The sequence below is a fragment of the Pollicipes pollicipes genome, unplaced genomic scaffold, assembly GCF_011947565.3.
Source record: "Pollicipes pollicipes isolate AB1234 unplaced genomic scaffold, Ppol_2.1 Scaffold_6686;HRSCAF=7923_pilon_pilon_pilon, whole genome shotgun sequence".
Lineage (NCBI taxonomy): Eukaryota > Metazoa > Arthropoda > Thecostraca > Pollicipedomorpha > Pollicipedidae > Pollicipes > Pollicipes pollicipes.
In genome coordinates this window covers 44,814,465-44,821,565 of record NW_023596921.1, presented here as the reverse complement: position 1 = coordinate 44,821,565, position 7,101 = coordinate 44,814,465, and the positions used below count along the sequence as shown (strand labels likewise).

The 7,101-nt window shown below is 44.3% G+C and overlaps 1 long non-coding RNA gene across 1 annotated transcript; it reads left to right on the top strand.

The window, feature by feature from the left end:
* The first annotated feature begins 480 nt into the window (after positions 1–480).
* LOC119108722 (uncharacterized) lies at positions 481–6,779 on the top strand. Its single transcript, XR_005095342.1, has 3 exons — positions 481–784; positions 1,061–1,171; positions 6,698–6,779. It is a non-coding gene; the product is annotated as an uncharacterized LOC119108722 (long non-coding RNA).
* Positions 6,780–7,101: the final 322 nt, after the last annotated feature.

The following is a 7,101-nucleotide window of genomic DNA, read 5'->3' as shown; positions in this document are numbered from 1 at the left end:
CGCAACATTTTGGGCCGATGGTGCTTCATTCAATGCTCTGAGGTGCTCAGTTCTGAGCTCCATATCCATCTTTTCATCAACAATGTCTGTCGTTTTCTAGCATCAATTTTTTTTTGTCCGATGGTAGCAAATCGATAGTGAGCTCTGCCTTGCTCCTACTAGTAATAAGCATGAAATTAGTTTAGAATGTCACCCACATGCTTAGTTCTTTTCTGAGGGACACAAATTACATTTCCAACTATGCTACTGATCTAACGAACTTGAAGACTTGCGGGCGGTCTACGTATCGATTTTCTCACTTTTCGGGACTCGTTTGGTTGCGGCTTTGCTTGCAGTAATCCCTGTTTAAAATGTGTGTGAAATGCTGTGGTGGCATGCTAAATTGAGGGAAAGCCATGTACGTTGTAAGTCACGTGTTTGAAAGATTATTGCAATGGCTAGTTTACTCGATTACCCTATTCGATTTCTGCTGAATCTAAAACCTCAGTTAATTTGTTAAACCAAATTTTCAAACTGATCTTTGTGTTGCTTTATTTAACAACTTTGATATATGAAACGATTATCAGACTACATGCGTACACATTGAAGAACGCTTTTCTGAAAAAAACAACAGAAGTGTGCATGTTTAGGAACCTCGATTTATGAAAGGAGCATAAGCCTATGTTGAGGTACATCCAAACAAGCTCTTCTGAAAGCAACAAAAGTGTGCTTATCCCCGAAACGATGCAAGACGTCAGTACATGAAAATGCTCATCTGACTGGAAGCTCATTGCCATGCGCACCAGTAAGCAGGTGTAACTTTTAGTTAAGTCCTTCTGAGGCATCTCTTACCGTTGATATTTCAGGTCGTAGCAACTGAGGTCGAACATTGTTGTTTGTCTACGTGGCATTGCGGGCATTCGCAGAAGATACTTGGCCACTCCCGTATTCGTTTTAGATCTTCTCGAACATCCTAAGGCTTGCCCCAAACAACCAAAGACTGTTTGAATCAGTTGTAATTGAAACTGCCCAGTGTCAGTAGCAGGGATCATTCACATCAGCTGACTTGCATACCTTCCAGGCCACAGCGTCGAATTCACAAGCCTCTGAAGTCCGTGCAGGTTTCGGTCATTAACACCTCTGTGTGGTAAAGTCCAGTGAATCAAGACTTAGCAGATGGCGTCGGCAACAGGTAGGTGTGTAATGTCTAGTATGTAACAATACTTCGCTTTATGCATCATACACTGATTGCTGTAACAATCAAAGAAATATGTAGCCGAGGGTAAAATATGTACGTAATATGACCATGAATGCTTTCTAATCTTAAGTCCTCTAACACCGTCTTTGATCTCTTACCTGGACGTCAAACAAACTCAAATCGTGTTTTTACTTTATCTTTTTAATTTACACAAGCACCAATTCAGGTCCATTTATGTCAATTATTGTCACCATGTTCTTTCAAAGGCCATCCGATTAATCTGAGGACCGGGCATTATTTTACCCGTGATCAGATAATGATCTGATCACGGGTAAGATAAGGGTAATAAGGAAATAAAGGACAATACTACACTTTATTGTCAAATTGTATTATTCGTTGCAGTCTGGTGTTTTTACCCTCATTTATTATGTTTTATTATTATACATTTATTATCTATTTTACTATCCTTCTTCGCAGCCCGGTCAGGCTCGCCTCCTTCCGTGACGCAGGAATCGGTGCGAAGCCGTTCGTCGATACTACGGCGATGCGATAGTGCAAACATTCAAAGACTGGCTGGTAGACCCCTAGGAACAGATAGTTTGCCCTAACATTATATACTGCATTTTACGCCGGTGACCCTGCAAGGCTGATCAACAGGGTAAAGAGGATCTGCGCTCAACGTCTATTGCTATGTGTCAGCAAAATAAAGCTGTCGCCAGTGAGAGAAAGCAACCACTCTCTTCTAATGGGCAATATGAAATAAACTGGGATGTCTCCATAACCTCACATGACCTTGAGATTGGATAATCTAGCACGCGTAGTCTTTAGGAAAAAATTATGATAATGGTGCGCATTAAAATGCCTTTTAAGACACAATATGATTCTGAAGATTTGACATGAGGTGACCCCGGTCTAGAATGACCCGTAAACTACCACCAAGACCTCAGACACTTTCGTTCCTAATAAAGAAGAAAACGAGCTAATGGAGCTAGTTTTGCTACAGAAATTTTCAATGGAATCAGACGAAGTTATAACTCGTGGCATTAAGTGCGTGAAAGTTGCTTTGATTTGGTTATAACGGCGCGGTCAGAGTGTATTTGTCTTCATTTTCCAAGAACAATGACCTTTTGAATTCGGCCTTTCAAAGTGGTTCATTTTATTTCTAGCCAGGATCGCTTGGACCACACGGCGGGCGTGATGAACTTATCGCATCAGGTGCTCAGAAGGAGCCTTAGAGCAATGCAGATACATTATTTACGGATGCAATCTAGCCACATCTTGTGCATCTACAACGGCATACTCTTGCCCCTCAGACTCGACAGACCCGCCGTACGCTACGGTCTTCCTCACCCGTGCACCCTAGAGCCAATCGGCGCATGGTCATGACAGCATGCCAATACAAGACGGGTACCTTCTGCACATTAAGTCAGTCGCTGGCAGTTTTTCGAACACAATAATAGTCTTCTGTCTTGCGCGTTTGATGTGCCCATCGCGTGCATACTACGTATTAAATCCAGGACTTCCCACGCTCCTATTGCTGTGAGTCTCCCAAAGTGGATTAGAAGAAAGCAAAAACACTCCAAAAAAGCCGACCACAGACTTGAAACAACGGCCTCTCACCAAGATTACAAACGTTAGCAAGTGTTTGGAACAAATGAAGATAGCCATTTCAATCTCGCCACTGGCGTGCGTGGATACTACCTCCATGAATTTGCTTTGATGGATTTCAACTTTAATCATGGCTTGCGTGTCCATGCTGTGGTGTTATTTTCCAAAGATGCAGTCTTCTCATGTACGCACTAGAAACATAACGCGATTGTAATCAGGCATAGCATCTTTGTCAAGCCTTGTCGATCTCATTGTTTTAACTGGGTATCTTATTTGAGCGCAATATGCAATGCGAGAACGCGCCTCGGCTGACAATTCGTCTTCAATATGGTTGAGATCTATGAAACTGTGGTGACCCTGCGTGGCTGGTGTAAACTGCCATTTGCTTTACAGCGATTTTGATGCACCAGTTTCTCGATCCAGACGCTTTCTGCTTTAGAGCCGTGTTGTGGGCTGGAAGGTGAGGAAAGGTGGTAGTGTATCCGGCACGTGCCACGATCATTAAAGCTCCACCACAGCGGTGTGGATTCGCAAAATATAGCTCAAAGGACACTACAACAATTTTCTCACTGGATTTGATTTACCTGCCTCTCAAAAGCATAGCGAGAACATGAACAGGCAGCCGCACTCTGTCCCGCTATGTTTTATCGCTTTGTCTCGGCAGGTTATGTGAAGCGGGACAGGACAATCAGTCTTTGGCGATGACGGTCGGAGCCAGCTTTTGGTTTTCGGCATAGGGCCGCTGTAGCAGACTAGGGTCATTATCATGTGACCTTAGATGCTAGTGCAGGTGCACAGCTTCGGGATACAGAGCGTTAGTTGATGTGCGTCATTTTCCGAGCTGCTAAGGAAGCTCCACGACCGTGGGACCGCCTGCAGGCTGGAAAGCAGCTCTCGAGTCAAGTATGTTCCACACGGTTTGTGTTGTTTTGGTGGTGTCGTTGTTGGCCCATTACCGCTATCGGTTTTGTCGGCGAGTGTCAATGTCAGACTTTTGAAACTGTCTCAATGAAAATTTGGGTCGAATTGGAGGCTGAAACATGTCAAGGGCGCTTCCGAACGTAGATGGCTAGTAGATTCGCCACCTTTTGGTGTTCTTAAAAGCGACCGGTTTGTTTTAATTAATAGACGATTTACTGACAAGATCTAGCCTTTGTCGTATCAATAACCTTGGAAAAGACGTCGAGACAGAATAACGTAAATTATTGCACGCTGTAGAAGTTGACACATGGCTGAATCATGTCTGGTAAGAAAACTAGACCAGAATCGACAAGACATGAGTTTGCTACAAACAAAAAAAAACGTGCGGCATGCAGCAAAAATAGAAAATAATGAAGTAAATTCGGAATAAACGCGGAATTCTAAAACTGACTGGCTCAATAAGCTGTACTTAACTGGACAGGACATCGTAGTTTTCATTGTCTTTGTTTATCTGTTAAACATCTCTTAAGAACTTTCGTTGATATCGATATCATTTTGAGCCTTCATTTTAAATGTTCTACTTACACCAAATATACATAAGGTTGGAGGCCAAACACACCGTTTGGGGTTGGCAGGTTGAACATTTGACGGAGACGGGGGGGGGGGGGGGGAACAGGGGCCACCCAAGAGAATACAAGTCGACACCCGTGGTGGCAGGATTTGAGTGACGTTGCTATTGCGTCATGCATGCCTGAATGGCCTTGAACTAGCCTGCACAAAATACGCTGAACACCTGCGCGGGCCGTGTATCTAAGAAACTAGAGAATTTTCGGACTTCAGAAGAATAGGGCTGTGACCTGTATCGAATGATCTCCAAAGTGGTCTGGATAGGTTATGAACTAAAAGTTCATAATACAATGTAGTCATGAATAATTACAGTCATGAACGGTTAAGCTTGGACAAACTTATGCTACCATAAATAATAACGTAGTTATTGTATTTATACATCTCTTGCCTACACTTGCCTTACACATTTGTGGCAAAAAATGCAGGAAAATTTAAGTATCAGTAAAGTGGTCATTATATTTGAAAATGTCGAGCTGTCTTCTTTAACAATTTCCGGGAATTCACAACTTAGGTTTAAGTGAAACTTTCAGACTGCAAAGGAGAGGTGCATCGCTGCACGCGGCAGAAAATGCTGCCACTTGATAATGCACGATCGCAAGCATTTAATTAAAACTTGTTTTGTAGGCTAATCTGTTACTACTTTGTAATTCTGAGGGAGTGCTAACCAACATAAAATTAAAATGCCTTATAAAACACAACTTCCATCCATTTCATAAGCATCTACGCACACCTCAGACGCACAACATTTTAACACGCGCACAGGCGGTCGTTTGATTGCGACGCGCTCGGTAGGGAAGGGGATCAATTTGACCCTTGGAATAAAAAGCAAGAGAACCAGAACCACTAATTTCACAGGATGGAAAGACTAGTGTATGAATTCACTTGTGTCAAATCTTGAAATAGACAAGGTCAAAATACCTGTCGACTTTCGGACCAAATAACGTCAAACTCCAGATCGGTGTGCGAAGTACACCCAGACCTATTATACAAACGCCTATATATATGCTATATATGCCGACCATATGTCCGCGAACTTACCACTTACCTTACGACGACCTTACCATGTAATCGAACTTTCCATACCTCAAGACCCATTATTCAATTGCCTACGGCTATGCAAGGTTTGACGCGGCGTAGCGGCGCCAAAACGTGGTCGAGTTTTTATGTTGAGCTCCCCGTAGAAACATACTGTTGTCACATGTAGCTGTGCACCTACCAACGCTAGAGCGGCTACGCTGCACCGACCCGAGCGCGTGTTGATTACAACTAGGCATGTGAAGTCCTATTAAAAGCACATGCATTTTCTGCGCCACAATTACATTACACCGATCCTCATCGGTGCTTTTACAGCGCATTTTTAGGTATCTTAAGAAGCAGTTTGCTTTTAGCCTTAACTTTGCACCAATATTGGTAAACGTCACTCGTGATGCTATGGAAGAAAGTTGAGTAGAAAAATGTGGTTCGGCGCCAAATTGAGACGCAAATTGTTCATGCATCACTCGCATGTCACCGAATCTTAACTGCAATAAATAAACACTTTTGCGGGGGAAGGCGGTTGGCACTTTGACCCAGTTGAAAAGAAAAAGGAAAATTTGAGTGGCCTGATGGTGTGTGGCCTGATTTGGCCTGATGGCTTGGCCCCCAAATCCGGTAACTAGGTCCGTTAATGTAGCCGGATGTCTGCCTCCTCACAGATACGTATGTTTCTCGTATATAGCAATGCTCCTGCCAACACTAGAACCCTCCCTCCCCTCCGGACAATAAGTCGTGGCTGCTCTCACCAGCAATCAAATCAGTTGTCCCAAGCAGATAGTTTGAGCTGAGCGGGCAAATGATGCAGCAATCTTTACACACCTACTGCCATAAGACACGCAATGGTTTGTGAGGTCTAAGTGAAAAGGTTTTGTGTACGGGAAAGCCGAAAGTCCTTTATAGCTAACTGTACCATCCATTACCCCCGTCCCCCACGACCAAAATGCTCCCATGACCGCCATAAAAAAGTGTCTTCGGCGCCCTAAGGTGGCCTTTACTTACCGATCAAAAGAGGCGCGTGCGTCCAGTGTCCACTCCGTGTATTCATCCCTGCTTGACTACTATGCTGCTCAAATCACGGACTTTCATAAACTGCACAAAGTTAAAAACATAGCTTGCCTTTCATAAAAACGAACTGGTCTTTATCCAATGAGAAAAAAATTGGGACGGGGAAGGTTGTCGGGCCTTCGGTTCAGTCATCCCCCCCCCGCCCCAATAATTTACCAAAATTGACAACCCCGCATCCGACATGTGAATCTGCGCAAGGAAGAGGCGAACAAGTCTGTTTGTTTGAAATCACACGAGTTGTTCATTGTTTCTATCGCACCGCAGCATCGCCGTCGATCGGAGCTCACAGCAAGGAGGAGATCAATCAGCTGGAGCAAACTGCTACCTACATGCTGCTGCCTTGCCTAGCAGGTCAGTGTAATGGATGCAGAATGCTGTCCAGGCCAGGGGCGCAGGCAAGCAGGGGGAAAGCGCAGGGACACATGCTTCTGACCTTAACTCGTGGTTTTTGCTGAAGACCTTTTCCATTGGTCGCAACCCCTGAAACGATGGGGGCCATGTGTCGGCCAGGGGTCCACAGCGCCTAGCAGAATCCATGCCGACAAGGCGTCCGAGATGGCTAGAAGCACAATCGCTGTACAGGGACAGGGACAGTGCCCCGAATGTCAGAGGTCCTGTAATGTTTTTCGAGGCGTTCTGAATGCGCAAGGAGTTTTTAAAAATAGCAA